Genomic DNA, 22,273 nt, shown 5'->3' with positions numbered 1-22,273 from the left:
TTGACCCACACCATCTCTGGTTAAAATTGTACTAAAGATAAGAGGCACCGAAGATGCATGTCGGCTATTATGCTCAAATTTTGCTCATGGATAGTACTCCACCAGGAAGCAATAAATCTGAAACGGTTCGCGGTATCACCTTCTAGAACTCGAGATGTAGGGGTTTGTCTGATTGGCTAAATTAAGACGTCAATGATTTATCCTTCAACAACCAAGCTTTTTATGATCGTTTCCGTGGAGAAGTCAGAAGAACACGTTCCTAGTAATCGTAATATTGATAGTTTGCGTCCACCCCGGGTATTTGTTTTGTGTTTTTTGATTCACCTAAATATAAACAAATCACACATATAGGCATTTTGACATATTTTGGGAGAGTAATTTTGTGGTTCGTTGGCGTTTCATCGCGTCTCTGCTGCTGGTAGTAAAGTTTTCAAAATGGAACTTAGGCCACCACGGATCGTCGCTGCGAGACCACCAATTTCTGGCGAGAGGTCAATAGTTGACCATGTGTAGTCCACCGACGCTTACAGCTTAGAGTAATGAACGATGTCTTTGCCTTGTAGAGTTCATGACTACCGACGTCGACAGTCAACTAGCTTTTAGTATTCCTTTACTAACCATCTATTGTTCATGTTTGTACACGGTGTTGTCATAATAATAATAATAATAATAATAATAATAATAATAATAATAATAATAATAATAATTATTATTATTATTATTATTATTATTATTATTATTATTATTATTATTATTATTATTATTATTATTATTATTTGTAGTAATAGTAGTATAATTGATGATAGAATAATTATTGTCTATGTATTGTCCAGGTAGGACTACACACAGGATTTTGCTCGTTTTGGTTCGACTTGACTCTAATCCGAGTCGAGTTGGAAGATATTTTTCGCGCCGAGTCCAAGAGTAGACCTCAAAGATGTCTGTTTCGAGTTGAGTCGAGTTTCAAAGAAAAGTCGTTCGTGCCCATCCCTACTAATGAGAGCTTAATCGGAGTAAAGCGAAATTGAAAGTCTCACTATTTATCTAAGCGACCCCGAAAACTATGAATCTAATATCGATCATTTTCTACCAATCTTTTATATGTATCCCCCTCCCATTCACCATAGGTAACCCGACAGCACTCTTTTCGAAACTATAAGAAATGTGGTTAAAATTACTCTAGGCCAGTGGTTCTCAATCTAATTCCTATCACGATCCCCTTTTATCACACGCTCTTGCCAGCGACCCTTTTATAATTTGTTTTATAATAAGCTTGTGTGGGATTTTTAACATACCTATTTCTATAATAGTAGAATCCATTTTTTTGTTTATAGTGAACAGTGCCATGGAAAATCAGCGCCCGGGGCGAGAGTATAGTACGATGTCACCGTATATATGAGTGACGTCGACAGACTAGCTACGAAGCGCCACCATGGTTGGCACGAAGCTCAATAACATTTTCAAAATAAACCCTACCTTTCCTTAATTTTGAGCACATTTTATTACGTTTTTCCTTCTATTTTACACATGTGCACATGCACTTTCCTAACATGAGTAACACACTTCCTCCGAAATGTGTGGCCCCTTTTTTCGGCGCCCGGCACTGACAGTGGATACAGTAACTGTAATATCTATATTCCCAACGACGAAGGTGCTGGTTCAAGATGGATGTTAAACTCCTTCATTGAAGAGGCCATTAACGTATCCGATCTAAGCCCACAACTTCTTGACCAAATAATAGAATGATCATGCGACAAGTCTTTGCAACTGTTTTTTTGTAACGAAGACTTGGACAAGTTCTGCCTGATGAGGAGAGAAGAATATCCTGGTCTGGGGATTGCTGCTTTAAAAGTAATAATTCCATTTGCTATATCGTACTTGTGCGAAAGTGTCTTTTTTATGGTAAACATTAAAACAAAAATAAGAAATCGCTTATCAGTTGAAAATGGCTTGATAATGTTCGTCATGAAGATTGAACCGGACATTGCTGAACTAGTGAAATTACACCATGCTTAGGTGTCTCATTAGGTTTTAATTTTAATTTTATTTCAATGTGCAGGTTTTGTTGCATGTGTATTTTTCTAGTATTTCTATATACAGTTCTCATTAGTTTTATATCATACCTCTTAGATTTAAATTCATTTTTAAACAACTCTACTAACTAACTAACTCTATGGCCTATGGAACCCGGAGGTTCAATGCCGCGTTCACAAAAGCTCTACACTGACTTCTATCCTTAGCCAATTGGATCCAGTTTCTACTTTGTATTCGTATCTCAGCGAAATCCATCTTAATACTGTCCTCTCATCTGCGCCTAGGTCTTCCTAATGGTCGTTTTCCGATTGGTCTTCCAGTCAAGATTTTGAAAGCGTTTCTACTTTCTTCCATTCTAGCTACATGACCTGCCCACCTAAGCCTTCTAGACTTGACGACCCTAACAATGTTGGGTAAACCGTATAAATTATGCAGTTCCTCGTTATGAAGTTTCCGCCATTCCCGTTCCTCTTGCGTCCGAATATTCGTCTAAGGATCTTGTTCTCAAATACTTTCAGTCTATGTTCTTCCCTCAAAGTAAGCGACCATGTTTCGCAACCATACAGAACAACAGGCATGATTATCGTTTTGTATATTTTAAGCTTCAAATTTCTCGACAGAATTCGCGACGACAAGACTTTGAACCGAATAGTAACACGAATTCTACACCCTTTGAAAATGTTCAGTAGACTTATTTTTTATTGTTCTTTACAGTGTGTATAAAAAACAAAAGTATGCCTATCAGAACAAAATTAAAAATAATATTTAAAAATAATTTCTGGTATTAGATTCTAACTATATTTATCTCTTCCGCCTATCTTCGCGATCCCCTAGGGGCCGCGACTCCCAGGTTGAGAAACCCTGCCCTAGGCATACATGAGTTATGTTGGAACATACATACATACACTTTTATGTGTATAAATGCAGATAAGAGAGAGTTGAGAGAGAGCGATTAACGAATTACCGCTCTCAATCTCTTCACTTTACTTTTGCGATTCGCGAATTTCTTACGTGACAGTTTGGGGCTAGCTAGTTTTTTGTCTTGGACCACGATCCGATTTTCGATATGCTCTACCTAAATGCTGTAATGCGAATATTGAGAAGTTATCTGCGATGAAAGTAGCTGCAAATAAATACATTACATAACTTATTTATTGCTATTACACGATTTTTTAAATTTGTATTCAATATTCACACATAACACACCGACGTTCTGTCAATACCTCAGATGTTATATTTTAAAGATAAGAATTACTTATGTCGTGAATAGATATGAATATATATATTCAACTGATATATACAACTGATGATATGAATATATATATTCAACTGATTATACAACTGATGAATTGTAATGTAACTATTTTACATAATTTTCATGCATTGAGGAAAGTAGAATATCATAAAAGAATTTCACCTGAACGGGTATGGAACGCACGATTTAAACGCTCGGTGGTGTACCACTGAGCTAACATGACCGCTTTTCGGAAGCTGCTTCTGAAATATAACTGAGCTCATACGTAAATGCTCTTTTCCGTATGGAAATCACAATGACGAAACGAGAGTGTGAATACATAGTCTCGAAATATTGTATCATTAAGTATTTCAATGTTACTTTTTTCTACACTTAATACCATTTCAACATGTCTTATTATATTTAACAGAAGGAAAAACATATCTGTACATCGTTTCCCGATTACTAAGGTTGGCTTTGGAGGTTCGAACCAGCAGCTTTAGTTTACTGTTTTCCGAAGGTACCCGAAGTTGGACTTCGAAAGATTTTGTCTCAAAACAGCTATCATCATATCGCTCAATCTGTTTGGTATATGGTATATGTTTTTATACGTGTAAAGTCAGTATAACAATTCATTCTTTAAACAGCTTTTCGTATGTATTAATATTCCTTTATAAAAACTGTTTTTGATATTATTATTACGGCACACCATTTTCAGATTTCTTTCGCGAGTCGTTGACCAAGTCGTTCCCCACCAGCGTTGCCAGACTCACAGCTCGGAATTATTCCAAAACCTGATCGAACTTATGCTAGATTCGGTCAAATTATGCTAGATCCTCATAATTACTAATTCAGGAGTTTAAAAAAACGAAGTTGAGATACGATAACGTAACTTAAAATACACAGAGAGCAAGAATGCAATACTTCACGCACCAAAATTTTAACTCAGCTAAATTAATGCAGTCGTTGCCAGACTCAATGGCGTATATATCGTATAAATGAATGCAAAGTTTTTGTTTACATATTTTGAAAGAAAATTACTTCGCAGCATAAGGGGAGTTGGGAATCGTCTGCTAGGGGGGGGGGGGTGGCAGATTTTTGGTCGGTCTCGGAGCTGTCATTTCAGGAATAAATATGATCATGAAGTCAGAAATAAAGATGGTGAAGTTGTCAAAAAGTTGGGGGGAGAATGGCCCCCATAGCTCCGCCCATGCCTCGGAGTTAAAGGATTAGAAAACCTTGGGTGGAGCCACAAAAAATCCCAAAGACGTTTCGAACTTTCTTCGGAAAATAAGACTGCCTGTGAGGTTTACCGACTGTATGAATCAATGGAAGAGGATACATTTCTGCCGTTCTTTTTCTTCCCACGACCAACTTCTTTCTCATCTCCAGGTTTTACGGCTTTCTGATAAACTTGCTGAAATTGTGCTAGATTTGGGCAGGATGCAAAAAGCAAGATGCTAGATGCTAGAGACATGCAAATTATGCTAGATCTAGCATCATTATGCTAGATCTGGCAACGCTGTTCCCCACAATAGGCGTGTCGTGCAAGTAACCAATCACACGTCAGGTACTATCTTTTACCTATTGCTTCCTTCTCACAGCTCAGAACATTGGTAACTATGGATAGACGTACAGCAGTAATTACTTTATGGGAGTTGGAAGGTTATTCTGCAACTGCAGCTAGCAGGCGAGTAGGTGTCCCGGCCTCTACAGGAAGGCGATGGATTCGGAAATATGGTGCTACAGGTCAGACTGATAATTTACGATCTCCTGGTCGTCCGCATGTGTCAACCGAAGCCCAAGATGCGAGATTAGTAAACGAAGCCCGGTTAGACCCACTAAGGACGTCTAGACAGCTAAGGGAAGTTTCTCTCTTTCCTGGTAAAAAGCATACAGCTCTGCGAAGGCTTCGTCATGCTGGGTTACGTGGCCGTGTTGCTGCCGTGAAGGAAAAACTCTCAGACGACCACAAAATTTACCGTCTCGCGTTTGCACAGGCGAATGTGGGTCTCAATTGGGAAAACGTAGTTTTCTCAGATGAATCCATATTCACAACATCAAAGGAGGGACGCCGTTTTGTGTATCGTCCGAGAGGCACCCGATATGACCATGGATATGTGGCTGCTTGCAATCGCAGTGGCCATGTATCTATTTTATGTTGGGGTTGGATTTCCAGTCGCGGAGCAGGACAGCTTCATAGAATTGAAGGACATCTGGACAATGCTCAGTACTTAGACATTATCAGTAATATCATGGTGCTATCTGTACGAGTATTTCAGCCTGATGGTGTAATTCAGTTCCAGGAATACCAGTCGCCAATACATACTTCCCGTGTGATTCAGGAATGGTTCGCAGGGCATCCTGAGATTGATTTAATCGACTGGCCGCTCGTGGAGCAGACCTCAATCTCATGGAAAATATGTGGGCAGAAGTGAAGCGTACTCTAAGGGAAAGTTGGCCTGAGGCAGATCCACCAAGAACTCAGGATGACCTGTGGCATCTTGTTTCCGAAGCATGGCTGGAGGTAGGGGAAGGAGATAGATTTGTCACCCATGTAATAGATTCCATGCCCAGAAGAATGGAGCGTGTAATAAATTCAGAAGGGTCTTGGACACAATATTAATGTCCCCGCCTTAACTCCCGAAAACAGCCCTTTTCAGGGCTACCTAAACGCTTCTGAAAATATTTCTAGAAGTAAACCACTCCTTGTATCCGATTTCTGTGCAATCCTACTAACAAAAGAATGATTATTAGCTGTGGGCTTTGAACTCAAGACCTCTTTATTGGCAAGTCCGTACTCTACCAGTGAGCTAACATGAACACGCAAACCCAACCTGAAGAAACACGACTTTCAATTTCTGGTATTCGATGACAATGATGCTCATATACTTGGCAAATGTTGTATTCAACTTGGGATATTCCGCAACACACACACACACACACATAAACAAAGCGAAAGAGAGAGAGAGAGATGAATATACAAAAGCATATTCATTGTATTCGAATGAGACTCTAAGTAACGACATTCCGTTCTAAAGAGAGTTTGTGTTTCTTCCCGTGACGTTAAGGGGATCGGGAAAAGTTATGTGTCTTGAAGCAGTATACGACTTTGGATACTCTGTTTATACACTTTCTATATCCGTAGGAATATATTGTATTTCACGAATGTAAATGACATGCTGTAATGAGAATATTGAGAAGTTACATCTGTATGACAAATAGATGCAAATAAATACACTACATAACTTATTTATTGCTATTGAACGAGTTTCTTAAGTTGTATTTACATCCTCATATATAATACCGACCTACTGTGAAAATTATCTCAGATGTTATATTTTAAACATACTAATTACTATGTTCTGCAATGATTATGTTACATATACACAACATATGTATTCTAATGTAATTATTTTATATAATTTTTCATGCATTGCGGAAAATATAATTTAAAAAAAAAGGACTAACCTAGACGGGATTCGAACTCTCAACCGTAAGATTTGAAATCCGACAGCTTACCAATGAGCTAACGCAAGGACTTCCAGAACTATGCTTCTAGCGATGTATAACGTATCTCAAGATAATTATGACATTCATATCCATTACAAACGCTGTTTCTGTTCTACTTTGACTTTTATTTTAGTACTCAGGCGATAATTATGTTCTATTTCTTAACTTTGAGCATTCTTTTACATATGGAAAGATTCTTTAACGTATTTAAATGTTCCATTACGTATGGAGAGCTAAATGACAAACAAGCATGTGCTGACATTAAAAAAAAAAAAGGTTTCGAAATATTGTATCATTAAGTATTTCAATCAATGTTGCTTTTTTAAACACTTGGTAACAAGTCTTATTATATTTAAAAGAAGAAAAACAAATCTGCAAACTTTTTCCCGATTGCAAAGGCTGGCTTGGAGGTTCGAACCTGGCTTACTTTTTCCCGAAGATACCCGAAGCTGGACTTAGAAAATTTTTGCCTCAAAACACCAATAAAGAATGCGCTCAACCTTTTTGAGACAAGGTGTACATAGCTCCGTACACGATTTCGCGCTAGATCAATTCAATAAACTTCGTGAATTGACACTGCAAATACCTGAATTTCTCATACTTACAGACGTAATACAGACTTTGCCTAATAGATTTAAAATTGAACTTTTTCTTCATTCATGTAATAACATCAGGGTATTTTTGGCCGCTATTCAAAAATTAGAAACCTTACATGCTCAGCAAAATCGTAGGGAAGAAATCTACATTAGCAGAAAAAAGTCCTGTATGTTACACAATGTTTTACGGGTCCCTTCCCCAAAAGAAGGAAATACATGTTACCGATATTGATTCCAGTGCTTTTGCAATGAAGATAAAATGGATTTCTACGTCACAGTTGGAACTAAGAAGTGTGGAAGAAGCCTTCAAGTATTGTCTGCAGCGAAGAAGTATATGATATCTCAATTAAAAGGGAAATGTGAAGATTACCTGAGGTGCAATTTAAGCCATTCCTCCAGTATTCAGGCGTATGAGTATGCAGAAGAATTCGATGTTCCGTCGCTGAGAGAATAGGCTATGAAAGGTCAACATGGCTGAGAATGCTGGTCAGCAGGATGGAGAGGAAATTGCTACGTTTATTGTGGGAAATGGTGATCAAACACAGGTTATCTCAGGGAAGATATTTTGGCTTCATAATATATTTTATTCTAATTGTATGTTTTAAGCTTTATCTTGTTCAAGATGGCACACCAAGAAATAGATATGGTTACTAAGATAAGTTTACTTTTAAAAGATTATACTGAGAGATTAGAAAAGAAAGGTGAAGAGAACTTTGCTCATCTTAAAGACAATTTTCCTAGATTAGAGAAAGAATGTAAAGAATCCTGTGCTGAGAATAAAGAAAACCTAGATAATTAGAAAAAGAGTTAAAGAGTGAGTTAGGTCAGAAGTTAGACGCTGTACAAAAAGAATGTCGTGAAAATAATGAAAGACTAGAGGATAGTATTAGGACTGTAGAAGCTGTAAGTAAACATAGGCACGAAATCCTCGAACAAAAATACGATGGCATAACACTTAAGATTCATGACCAACTTCACGAAGTTAGTCGTAGCACGAAACAGGCAATCGAACGCACCACACAGACCAGCGTCGAAGTTAGGCGACAAAATGAAGAAACATGTCATCGCGTAGAACAAATAGAAACGAAAGTTTGTAAAATTCAGAAACATTTAGGAGGTTTACACGAATACACACAATCCCTCGAAGGCCAGTTGGAATCAGACCGAGATTGAGTCAGGCTAATAAGAACGCTGCGTTAGGTTACATATGGATACAGTCGATAAATTAGATGAGATGCATGACCGTATTGAGGAAATTTCTGAACGCGTAGAAAGGCAAGGTAAAGACATTAAAATGGTATATGAAGAAGCAAAACTAATAGACTATAATATGAAAGTAAAAACTGAATCTGACGCAGAATGTCGCGCTGAAATACGGGCAATAGATAATAACATAAAAGAAATTGGGAGTGATATGGTAGAGCTCGCTCAGAGATTAGAAAGTACCGAAAATAGAGCTTCAGAATTCGAACCCTGAGTAGAAGCAGATATTCCTAGACAAGTTACAAATAGGCACTATAGTGATTCGGCTTATTCGGAATGTAAGAACGCCAGTAGTAGTGATAGTGAAAGTGATGATTCAGAAATCAAGGTTGTATGTGACCGAAGACGCAAGAGTGACAAAAATGTTACTTTCACAAATCGCCAGAGCAAAAATACGAAATTAAAGGACGATGTCATGCTTAAGAAAATTCAGTGTTTCCGTAAATTTGAGGATGACCCTTCCAGTGAATCAATTCACAATTATTTGCAAAAGCTAGAGCTTACAGCTCAATTAACCAACCTTTCTGATAAAGCTCTGTTTAAACTCATTCCACATTTGCTCCAAGGAGTTTCATTGAGCTGGTATAACAATCGAAAAGACGACTTTACTAATTATGATCAAATCAAACAAGCACTTATTGAAGCTTTCGCGGGAAAAGCTACAGTACAGTGCAGGCTATCAACCTGTAAGAGTACTAGGTTCGATTCCAAGGTACATAGCTCCGTACACGATTTCGCGCTAGATCAATTCAATAAACTTCGTGAATTGACACTGCAAGTACCTGAATTTCTCATACTTACAGACGTAATACAGACTTTGCCTAATAGATTTAAAATTGAACTTTTTCTTCATTCATGTAATAACATCAGGGAATTTTTGGCCGCTATTCAAAAATTAGAAACCTTACATGCTCAGCAAAATCGTAGGGAAGAAATCTACATTAGCAGAAAAAAGTCCTGTATTTTACACAATGTTTTTCGGGTCCCTTCCCCAAAAGAAGGAAATACATGTTACCGATATTGATTCCAGTGCTTTTGCAATGAAGATAAAATGGATTTCTACGTCACAGTTGGAACTAAGAAGTGTGGAAGAAGCCTTCAAGTATTGTCTGCAGCGAAGAAGTATATGATATCTCAATTAAAAGGGAAATGTGAAGATTACCTGAGGTGCAATTTAAGCCATTCCTCCAGTATTCAGGCGTATGAGTATGCAGAAGAATTCGATGTTCCGTCGCTGAGAGAATTGACTATGAAAGGTCAACATGGCTGAGAATGCTGGTCAGCAGGATGGAGAGGAAATTGCTACGTTTATTGTGGGAAATGGTGATCAAACACAGGTTATCTCAGGGAAGATATTTTGGCTTCATAATATATTTTATTCTAATTGTATGTTTTAAGCTTTATCTTGTTCAAGATGGCACACCAAGAAATAGATATGGTTACTAAGATAAGTTTACTTTTAAAAGATTATATTGAGAGATTAGAAAAGAATGGTGAAGAGAACTTTGCTCATCTTAAAGACAATTTTCCTAGATTAGAGAAAGAAAGTAAAGAATCCCGTGCTGAGAATAAAGAAAACCTAGACAATTAGAAAAAGAGTTAAAGAGTGAGTTAGGTCAGAAGTTAGACGCTGTACAAAAAGAATGTCGTGAAAATAATGAAAGACTAGAGGATAGTATTAGGACTGTAGAAGCTGTAAGTAAACATAGGCACGAAATCCTCGAACAAAAATACGATGGCATAACACTTAAGATTCATGACCAACTTCACGAAGTTAGTCGTAGCACGAAACAGGCAATAGAACTCGCCACACAGACCAGCGTCGAAGTTAGGCGACAAAATGAAGAAACATGTCATCGCGTAGAACAAATAGAAACGAAAGTTTGTAAAATTCAGAACCATTTAGGAGGTTTACACGAATACACACAATCCCTCGAAGGCCAGTTGGAATCAGCCCGAGATTGAGTCAGGCTAATAAGAACGCTGCGTTAGTTTACATATAGATACAGTCGATAAATTAGATGAGATGCATGACCGTATTGAGGAAATTTCTGAACGCGTAGAAAGGCAAGGTAAAGACATTAAAATGGTATATGAAGAAGCGAAACTAATAGATTATAATATGAAAGTAAAAACTGAATCTGACGCAGAATGTCGCGCTGAAACACGGGCAATAGATAATAACATAAAGGAAATTGGGAGTGATATGGTAGAGCTCGCTCAGAGATTAGAAAGTACCGAAAATAGAGCTTCAGAATTCGAACCCTGAGTAGAAGCAGATATTTCTAGACAAGTTACAAATAGGCACTATAGTGATTCGGCTTATTCGGAATGTAAGAACGCCAGTAGTAGTGATGGTGCAAGTGATGATTCAGAAATCAAGGTTGTATGTGACCGAAGACGCAAGAGTGACAAAAATGTTACTTTCACAAATCGCCAGAGAAAAAATACGAAATTAAAAGACGATGTCATGCTTAAGAAAATTCAGTGTTTTCCTAAATTTGAGGATGACCTTCCAGTGAATTAATTTACAATTATTTGCAAAAGCTAGAGCTTACAGCTCAATTAGCCAACCTTTCTGATAAAGCTCTGTTTAAACTCATTCCACATTTGCTCCAAGGAGTTTCATTGACCTGGTATAACATTCGAAAAGACGACTTTACTAATCATGATCAAATGGAACAAGCACTTATTGAAGCTTTCGCGGGAAAAGCTACAGTACAACACAGGCTATCAACCTGTAAGAGTACTAGGTTCGGTCCCAAGGTACATAGCTCCGTACACGATTTCGCGCTAGATCAATTCAATAAACTTCGTGAATTAGTACTGCAATTATCTGAATTTCTCATACTTACAGTCGTAATACAGACTTTGCTTAATAGATTTAAAACTGAACTTTTTGTTCATTCATGTAATAACATCAGGGAATTTTTGGCCGCTATTCAAAAATTAGAAACCTTACATGCTCAGCAAAATCGTAGGGAAGATATCTACATTAGCAGAAAAAAGTCCTGTATTTTACACAATGTTTTTCGGGTCCCTTCCCGAAAAGAAGGAAATACATGTAACCGATATTGATTCCAGTACTTTTGCAATGATGATAAAATGGATTTTTACGTCACAGTTGGAACTTAGAAGTGTGGAAGAAGCCTTCGAAGTATTGTCTGCAGCGAAGAAGTATATGATATCTCAATTAAAAGGGAAATGTGAAGATTACGTGAGGTGCAATTTAAGCCATTCCTCCAGTATTCAGACGTATGAGTATGCAGAAGAATTCGATGTTCCGTCGCTGAGAGAATTGGCTATGAAAGGTCAACATGGCTGAGAATGCTGGTCAGCAGGATGGAGAGGAAATTGCTACGTTTATTGTGGGAAATGGTGATCAAACACAGGTTATCTCAGGGAAGATATTTTGGCTTCATAATATATTTTATTCTAATTGTATGTTTTAAGCTTTATCTTGTTCAAGATGGCACACCAAGAAATAGATATGGTTACTAAGATAAGTTTACTTTTAAAAGATTATATTGAGAGATTAGAAAAGAATGGTGAAGAGAACTTTGCTCATCTTAAAGACAATTTTCCTAGATTAGAGAAAGAAAGTAAAGAATCCCGTGCTGAGAATAAAGAAAACCTAGACAATTAGAAAAAGAGTTAAAGAGTGAGTTAGGTCATAAGTTAGACGCTGTACAAAAAGAATGTCATGAAAATAATGAAAGACTAGAGGATAGTATTAGGACTGTAGAAGCTGTAAGTAAACATAGGCACGAAATCCTCGAACAAAAATACGATGGCATAACACTTAAGATTCATGACCAACTTCACGAAGTTAGTCGTAGCACGAAACAGGCAATAGAACTCGCCACACAGACCAGCGTCGAAGTTAGGCGACAAAATGAAGAAACATGTCATCGCGTAGAACAAATAGAAACGAAAGTTTGTAAAATTCAGAACCATTTAGGAGGTTTACACGAATACACACAATCCCTCGAAGGCCAGTTGGAATCAGCCCGAGATTGAGTCAGGCTAATAAGAACGCTGCGTTAGTTTACATATAGATACAGTCGATAAATTAGATGAGATGCATGACCGTATTGAGGAAATTTCTGAACGCGTAGAAAGGCAAGGTAAAGACATTAAAATGGTATATGAAGAAGCGAAACTAATAGATTATAATATGAAAGTAAAAACTGAATCTGACGCAGAATGTCGCGCTGAAATACGGGCAATAGATAATAACATAAAGGAAATTGGGAGTGATATGGTAGAGCTCGCTCAGAGATTAGAAAGTACCGAAAATAGAGCTTCAGAATTCGAACCCTGAGTAGAAGCAGATATTCCTAGACAAGTTACAAATAGGCACTATAGTGATTCGGCTTATTCGGAATGTAAGAACGCCAGTAGTAGTGATAGTGCAAGTGATGATTCAGAAATCAAGGTTGTATGTGACCGAAGACGCAAGAGTGACAAAAATGTTACTTTCACAAATCGCCAGAGCAAAAATACGAAATTAAAGGACGATGTCATGCTTAAGAAAATTCAGTGTTTCCGTAAATTTGAGGATGACCCTTCCAGTGAATCAATTCACAATTATTTGCAAAAGCTAGAGCTTACAGCTCAATTAACCAACCTTTCTGATAAAGCTCTGTTTAAACTCATTCCACATTTGCTCCAAGGAGTTTCATTGAGCTGGTATAACAATCGAAAAGACGACTTTACTAATTATGATCAAATCAAACAAGCACTTATTGAAGCTTTCGCGGGAAAAGCTACAGTACAGTGCAGGCTATCAACCTGTAAGAGTACTAGGTTCGATTCCAAGGTACATAGCTCCGTACACGATTTCGCGCTAGATCAATTCAATAAACTTCGTGAATTGACACTGCAAGTACCTGAATTTCTCATACTTACAGACGTAATACAGACTTTGCCTAATAGATTTAAAATTGAACTTTTTCTTCATTCATGTAATAACATCAGGGAATTTTTGGCCGCTATTCAAAAATTAGAAACCTTACATGCTCAGCAAAATCGTAGGGAAGAAATCTACATTAGCAGAAAAAAGTCCTGTATTTTACACAATGTAATTCGGGTCCCTTCCCCAAAAGAAGGAAATACATGTTACCGATATTGATTCCAGTGCTTTTGCAATGAAGATAAAATGGATTTCTACGTCACAGTTGGAACTAAGAAGTGTGGAAGAAGCCTTCAAGTATTGTCTGCAGCGAAGAAGTATATGATATCTCAATTAAAAGGGAAATGTGAAGATTACCTGAGGTGCAATTTAAGCCATTCCTCCAGTATTCAGGCGTATGAGTATGCAGAAGAATTCGATGTTCCGTCGCTGAGAGAATAGGCTATGAAAGGTCAACATGGCTGAGAATGCTGGTCAGCAGGATGGAGAGGAAATTGCTACGTTTATTGTGGGAAATGGTGATCAAACACAGGTTATCTCAGGGAAGATATTTTGGCTTCATAATATATTTTATTCTAATTGTATGTTTTAAGCTTTATCTTGTTCAAGATGGCACACCAAGAAATAAATATGGTTACTAAGATAAGTTTACTTTTAAAAGATTATATTGAGAGATTAGAAAAGAATGGTGAAGAGAACTTTGCTCATCTTAAAGACAATTTTCCTAGATTAGAGAAAGAAAGTAAAGAATCCCGTGCTGAGAATAAAGAAAACCTAGACAATTAGAAAAAGAGTTAAAGAGTGAGTTAGGTCAGAAGTTAGACGCTGTACAAAAAGAATGTCGTGAAAATAATGAAAGACTAGAGGATAGTATTAGGACTGTAGAAGCTGTAAGTAAACATAGGCACGAAATCCTCGAACAAAAATACGATGGCATAACACTTAAGATTCATGACCAACTTCACGAAGTTAGTCGTAGCACGAAACAGGCAATAGAACTCGCCACACAGACCAGCGTCGAAGTTAGGCGACAAAATGAAGAAACATGTCATCGCGTAGAACAAATAGAAACGAAAGTTTGTAAAATTCAGAACCATTTAGGAGGTTTACACGAATACACACAATCCCTCGAAGGCCAGTTGGAATCAGCCCGAGATTGAGTCAGGCTAATAAGAACGCTGCGTTAGTTTACATATAGATACAGTCGATAAATTAGATGAGATGCATGACCGTATTGAGGAAATTTCTGAACGCGTAGAAAGGCAAGGTAAAGACATTAAAATGGTATATGAAGAAGCGAAACTAATAGATTATAATATGAAAGTAAAAACTGAATCTGACGCAGAATGTCACGCTGAAACACGGGCAATAGATAATAACATAAAGGAAATTGGGAGTGATATGGTAGAGCTCGCTCAGAGATTAGAAAGTACCGAAAATAGAGCTTCAGAATTCGAACCCTGAGTAGAAGCAGATATTCCTAGACAAGTTACAAATAGGCACTATAGTGATTCGGCTTATTCGGAATGTAAGAACGCCAGTAGTAGTGATAGTGCAAGTGATGATTCAGAAATCAAGGTTGTATGTGACCGAAGACGCAAGAGTGACAAAAATGTTACTTTCACAAATCGCCAGAGCAAAAATACGAAATTAAAGGACGATGTCATGCTTAAGAAAATTCAGTGTTTCCGTAAATTTGAGGATGACCCTTCCAGTGAATCAATTCACAATTATTTGCAAAAGCTAGAGCTTACAGCTCAATTAACCAACCTTTCTGATAAAGCTCTGTTTAAACTCATTCCACATTTGCTCCAAGGAGTTTCATTGAGCTGGTATAACAATCGAAAAGACGACTTTACTAATTATGATCAAATCAAACAAGCACTTATTGAAGCTTTCGCGGGAAAAGCTACAGTACAGTGCAGGCTATCAACCTGTAAGAGTACTAGGTTCGATTCCAAGGTACATAGCTCCGTACACGATTTCGCGCTAGATCAATTCAATAAACTTCGTGAATTGACACTGCAAGTACCTGAATTTCTCATACTTACAGACGTAATACAGACTTTGCCTAATAGATTTAAAATTGAACTTTTTCTTCATTCATGTAATAACATCAGGGAATTTTTGGCCGCTATTCAAAAATTAGAAACCTTACATGCTCAGCAAAATCGTAGGGAAGAAATCTACATTAGCAGAAAAAAGTCCTGTATTTTACACAATGTAATTCGGGTCCCTTCCCCAAAAGAAGGAAATACATGTTACCGATATTGATTCCAGTGCTTTTGCAATGAAGATAAAATGGATTTCTACGTCACAGTTGGAACTAAGAAGTGTGGAAGAAGCCTTCAAGTATTGTCTGCAGCGAAGAAGTATATGATATCTCAATTAAAAGGGAAATGTGAAGATTACCTGAGGTGCAATTTAAGCCATTCCTCCAGTATTCAGGCGTATGAGTATGCAGAAGAATTCGATGTTCCGTCGCTGAGAGAATAGGCTATGAAAGGTCAACATGGCTGAGAATGCTGGTCAGCAGGATGGAGAGGAAATTGCTACGTTTATTGTGGGAAATGGTGATCAAACACAGGTTATCTCAGGGAAGATATTTTGGCTTCATAATATATTTTATTCTAATTGTATGTTTTAAGCTTTATCTTGTTCAAGATGGCACACCAAGAAATAAATATGGTTACTAAGATAAGTTTACTTTTAAAAGATTATATTGAGAGATTAGAAAAGAATGGTGAAGAGAACTTTGCTCATCTTAAAGACAATTTTCCTAGATTAGAGAAAGAAAGTAAAGAATCCCGTGCTGAGAATAAAGAAAACCTAGACAATTAGAAAAAGAGTTAAAGAGTGAGTTAGGTCAGAAGTTAGACGCTGTACAAAAAGAATGTCGTGAAAATAATGAAAGACTAGAGGATAGTATTAGGACTGTAGAAGCTGTAAGTAAACATAGGCACGAAATCCTCGAACAAAAATACGATGGCATAACACTTAAGATTCATGACCAACTTCACGAAGTTAGTCGTAGCACGAAACAGGCAATAGAACTCGCCACACAGACCAGCGTCGAAGTTAGGCGACAAAATGAAGAAACATGTCATCGCGTAGAACAAATAGAAACGAAAGTTTGTAAAATTCAGAACCATTTAGGAGGTTTACACGAATACACACAATCCCTCGAAGGCCAGTTGGAATCAGCCCGAGATTGAGTCAGGCTAATAAGAACGCTGCGTTAGTTTACATATAGATACAGTCGATAAATTAGATGAGATGCATGACCGTATTGAGGAAATTTCTGAACGCGTAGAAAGGCAAGGTAAAGACATTAAAATGGTATATGAAGAAGCGAAACTAATAGATTATAATATGAAAGTAAAAACTGAATCTGACGCAGAATGTCACGCTGAAACACGGGCAATAGATAATAACATAAAGGAAATTGGGAGTGATATGGTAGAGCTCGCTCAGAGATTAGAAAGTACCGAAAATAGAGCTTCAGAATTCGAACCCTGAGTAGAAGCAGATATTTCTAGACAAGTTACAAATAGGCACTATAGTGATTCGGCTTATTCGGAATGTAAGAACGCCAGTAGTAGTGATAGTGCAAGTGATGATTCAGAAATCAAGGTTGTATGTGACCGAAGACGCAAGAGTGACAAAAATGTTACTTTCACAAATCGCCAGAGAAAAAATACGAAATTAAAAGACGATGTCATGCTTAAGAAAATTCAGTGTTTTCCTAAATTTGAGGATGACCTTCCAGTGAATTAATTTACAATTATTTGCAAAAGCTAGAGCTTACAGCTCAATTAGCCAACCTTTCTGATAAAGCTCTGTTTAAACTCATTCCACATTTGCTCCAAGGAGTTTCATTGACCTGGTATAACATTCGAAAAGACGACTTTACTAATCATGATCAAATGAAACAAGCACTTATTGAAGCTTTCGCGGGAAAAGCTACAGTACAACACAGGCTATCAACCTGTAAGAGTACTAGGTTCGGTCCCAAGGTACATAGCTCCGTACACGATTTCGCGCTAGATCAATTCAATAAACTTCGTGAATTAGTACTGCAATTATCTGAATTTCTCATACTTACAGTCTTAATACAGACTTTGCTTAATAGATTTAAAACTGAACTTTTTGTTCATTCATGTAATAACATCAGGGAATTTTTGGCCGCTATTCAAAAATTAGAAACCTTACATGCTCAGCAAAATCGTAGGGAAGATATCTACATTAGCAGAAAAAAGTCCTGTATTTTACACAATGTTTTTCGGGTCCCTTCCCGAAAAGAAGGAAATACATGTAACCGATATTGATTCCAGTACTTTTGCAATGATGATAAAATGGATTTTTACGTCACAGTTGGAACTTAGAAGTGTGGAAGAAGCCTTCGAAGTATTGTCTGCAGCGAAGAAGTATATGATATCTCAATTAAAAGGGAAATGTGAAGATTACGTGAGGTGCAATTTAAGCCATTCCTCCAGTATTCAGACGTATGAGTATGCAGAAGAATTCGATGTTCCGTCGCTGAGAGAATTGGCTATGAAAGGTCAACATGGCTGAGAATGCTGGTCAGCAGGATGGAGAGGAAATTGCTACGTTTATTGTGGGAAATGGTGATCAAACACAGGTTATCTCAGGGAAGATATTTTGGCTTCATAATATATTTTATTCTAATTGTATGTTTTAAGCTTTATCTTGTTCAAGATGGCACACCAAGAAATAGATATGGTTACTAAGATAAGTTTACTTTTAAAAGATTATATTGAGAGATTAGAAAAGAATGGTGAAGAGAACTTTGCTCATCTTAAAGACAATTTTCCTAGATTAGAGAAAGAAAGTAAAGAATCCCGTGCTGAGAATAAAGAAAACCTAGACAATTAGAAAAAGAGTTAAAGAGTGAGTTAGGTCATAAGTTAGACGCTGTACAAAAAGAATGTCGTGAAAATAATGAAAGACTAGAGGATAGTATTAGGACTGTAGAAGCTGTAAGTAAACATAGGCACGAAATCCTCGAACAAAAATACGATGGCATAACACTTAAGATTCATGACCAACTTCACGAAGTTAGTCGTAGCACGAAACAGGCAATCGAACTCGCCACACAGACCAGCGTCGAAGTTAGGCGACAAAATGAAGAAACATGTCATCGCGTAGAACAAATAGAAACGAAAGTTTGTAAAATTCAGAACCATTTAGGAGGTTTACACGAATACACACAATCCCTCGAAGGCCAGTTGGAATCAGCCCGAGATTGAGTCAGGCTAATAAGAACGCTGCGTTAGTTTACATATAGATACAGTCGATAAATTAGATGAGATGCATGACCGTATTGAGGAAATTTCTGAACGCGTAGAAAGGCAAGGTAAAGACATTAAAATGGTATATGAAGAAGCGAAACTAATAGATTATAATATGAAAGTAAAAACTGAATCTGACGCAGAATGTCGCGCTGAAATACGGGCAATAGATAATAACATAAAGGAAATTGGGAGTGATATGGTAGAGCTCGCTCAGAGATTAGAAAGTACCGAAAATAGAGCTTCAGAATTCGAACTCTGAGTAGAAGCAGATATTTCTAGACAAGTTACAAATAGGCACTATAGTGATTCGGCTTATTCGGAATGTAAGAACGCCAGTAGTAGTGATAGTGCAAGTGATGATTCAGAAATCAAGGTTGTATGTGACCGAAGACGCAAGAGTGACAAAAATGTTACTTTCACAAATCGCCAGAGAAAAAATACGAAATTAAAAGACGATGTCATGCTTAAGAAAATTCAGTGTTTTCCTAAATTTGAGGATGACCTTCCAGTGAATTAATTTACAATTATTTGCAAAAGCTAGAGCTTACAGCTCAATTAGCCAACCTTTCTGATAAAGCTCTGTTTAAACTCATTCCACATTTGCTCCAAGGAGTTTCATTGACCTGGTATAACATTCGAAAAGACGACTTTACTAATTATGATCAAATGAAACAAGCTCTTATTGAAGCTTTCGCGGGAAAAGCTACAGTACAACACCGGCTATCAACCTGTAAGAGTACTAGGGTCGATCCAAAGGTACATAGCTCCGTACAAGACTTCGCGCTAGATCAATTCAATAAACTTCGTGAATTAGCACTGCAATTACCTGAATTTCTCATACTTACAGTCGTAATACAGACTTTGCCTAATAGATTTAAAACTGAACTTTTTCTTCATTCATGTAATAACATCAGGGAATTTTTGGCCGCTATTCAAAAATTAGAAACCTTACATGCTCAGCAAAATCGTAGGGAAGAAATCTACATTAGCAGAGAAAAGTCCTGTATTTTACACAATGTTTTTCGGGTCCCTTCCCGAAAAGAAGGAAATACATGTTACCGATATTGATTCCAGTGCTTTTACAATGATGATAAAATGGATTTCTACGTCACAGTTGGAACTAAGAAGTGTGGAAGAAGCCTTCGAAGTATTGTCTGCAGCGAAGAAGTATATGATATCTCAATTAAAAGGGAAATGTGAAGATTACTGAGGTGGAATTTAAGCCATTATTCCAGTATTCAGGCGTATGAGTTTATGAGCCGTCGCTGAGAGAATTGGCAATGAGGGGTCAACATGACTGAGAATGCTGGTCAGCAGGATGGAGAGGAAATCGCTACGTTTATTGTGGGAAATGGTGATCAAACACAGATTACCTCAGGGAAGATATTTTGGCTTCGTAAGATATTTAGCAAGTGTTTTAAAATTTTTAAATTCTTTTTAGACTCCCTTCCCACTTTCCAAATTCTTAACTACGTTATATACGTAGGGAACCGTACTTATCTAAAAACGGTTCGAGCTAGTAGCGCAGCTCCGTACCTCAGCCAGTGGGAAGATATTTTATCGTTATAGTATATTTCTATTGTTTTATTTTTTAAAAAATCCTTTTTAGGATCCCTTTCCACTTCCAAATTCTTAAATATATTATCAGACGTATGACTCACAATTAATATTTTATTTTCTTTTTAGAATTAAAAAAAATTATCGAGATGCCAAGGATAAGAGAATTTTAATTGTTAATTATATGTACCTTTGTATATTTGTAATTGAAACTTAGTAAGTAATCTCATGCGTAGAATATAGAATTTTACACTTATAATCAATGTTAATTTTTTTTCAGTGTTAATCTTAGATATTTGTTTTCATCTTGAAGTGTTTACTGTAATTTTGTTGAACCTCATTTACGTCATTTACCCGATTTTGACTTATTTGAATTTTCAGGATGTGATATGATATACGTATTTCGTTTGAAGAGAAAAGTTTAGAAAGGAAAGTTGGCTAAGCCTTAAACGAGTAAAAACAGGCATTTCCTTGTTGGTTACTAGTATGTGCAGGAATGTCGTGATAATAATACATTCTCCGAACGAAAGCAGTAATCTTTTTATTTTAGCAGGAACTATATGAACAGATAATGTGATGGTGAACGGTCGTTTTTCTCCCATGTTAATATGTATGTGGAAATATGTTTAATTACTATATTCTCATATAATTTCTAATTAACATTCTTTTCGTCTTCTCTAGACCACTGAACGAGGTAGGGAAACTTCTTCGGGTAGGATATTTCATGGGGATGAATATATATATTTTTTAGGGAGGAAATATTTCGTGGAATTGCGGATCTCTTGCAAAATGGATGTGGCTAATCCATTGGATATTCCATAGCTAACTGTATTTTCGCCATCAATCGCAAAATATAGTTTTTCATTTCTTTTCTTCCTTTAAGGTAACCCGTAACTAAGCATGTGTATTCTTAGGTTAGATTTTTTCAGAATATGTTATTGTCTAGTAACATTTCAGCGAATATTTTAATGTTTATGAATAGTAATTATATGATGTGTATTGGTATAGTAATACGTTGTAATATTTTTCATATTAATTTTGAGAAAATTGAATTTTAGTTCCAGTATGTCCTAGAAACTATTCGAATTTGATATAGATCCCGAAAAATAAACTTATTTTCTTACTTTCCAACAGCATGAAGCCATAACGTTTTTTGAAAATTACTTTGTCAATTATTTCGTATGCTCGATGACTTTAAATTTTAATGTGTTTACAAGACCATTTTGAATATTTTGTAGCGAAGATGCCTAAGAAAGTTTAACTGTCGTGGTACGACATAGCTGTTTTGTAGGGAATTTACTTTGGATATTTCCGGCCGACCAGAACGTTGTAATGTCGTTGAATATATTCTTGTTTGTAACCCATGTTTTTCTTTTAATGGGTCTCATGTATTTTGTCTTGCATAGACATTTTACAATGCTACGAGAGCATTTGTATTTTGTGTGTTTACACATCTTTTTTCTAGGTGGAAGACGTATGTTATGTTCCAGGGAACATACATGTATTTTACTGAATATATAAGTGTTGATATTTTATTTATGTATAGAAACAATTTGTGAGTGCCTATGGTTCCAGGCCTTTTCACGTTTCTAGTTTTGCCTCGCAGGTGTCGATGGCACATTTTGTGTGTAAGTACGTGTAGTATTACACATTTTCCCCACCTCTGGTTTTGGTCAATTCAAGATGTAATGACCATTTAATTTCAGGAATGTTTGGATTAGTGAGTCAATCTCCTTGATTCAGACCTTCGAAAAACTTGGATCAACACTGTATAGTTTTCAACGCTTTATTAATATTTTTTTTTGCAGATAATACCCACGTAATCTGGTAACCCTACAATATTTAC

This window comes from Thermobia domestica, chromosome 17 (genome assembly GCF_964235325.1).
Source record: "Thermobia domestica chromosome 17, izTheDome1.hap1.1, whole genome shotgun sequence".
NCBI classification, from domain to species: Eukaryota; Metazoa; Arthropoda; class Insecta; order Zygentoma; family Lepismatidae; genus Thermobia; species Thermobia domestica.
Note: the sequence above shows the minus strand (reverse complement) of the source record.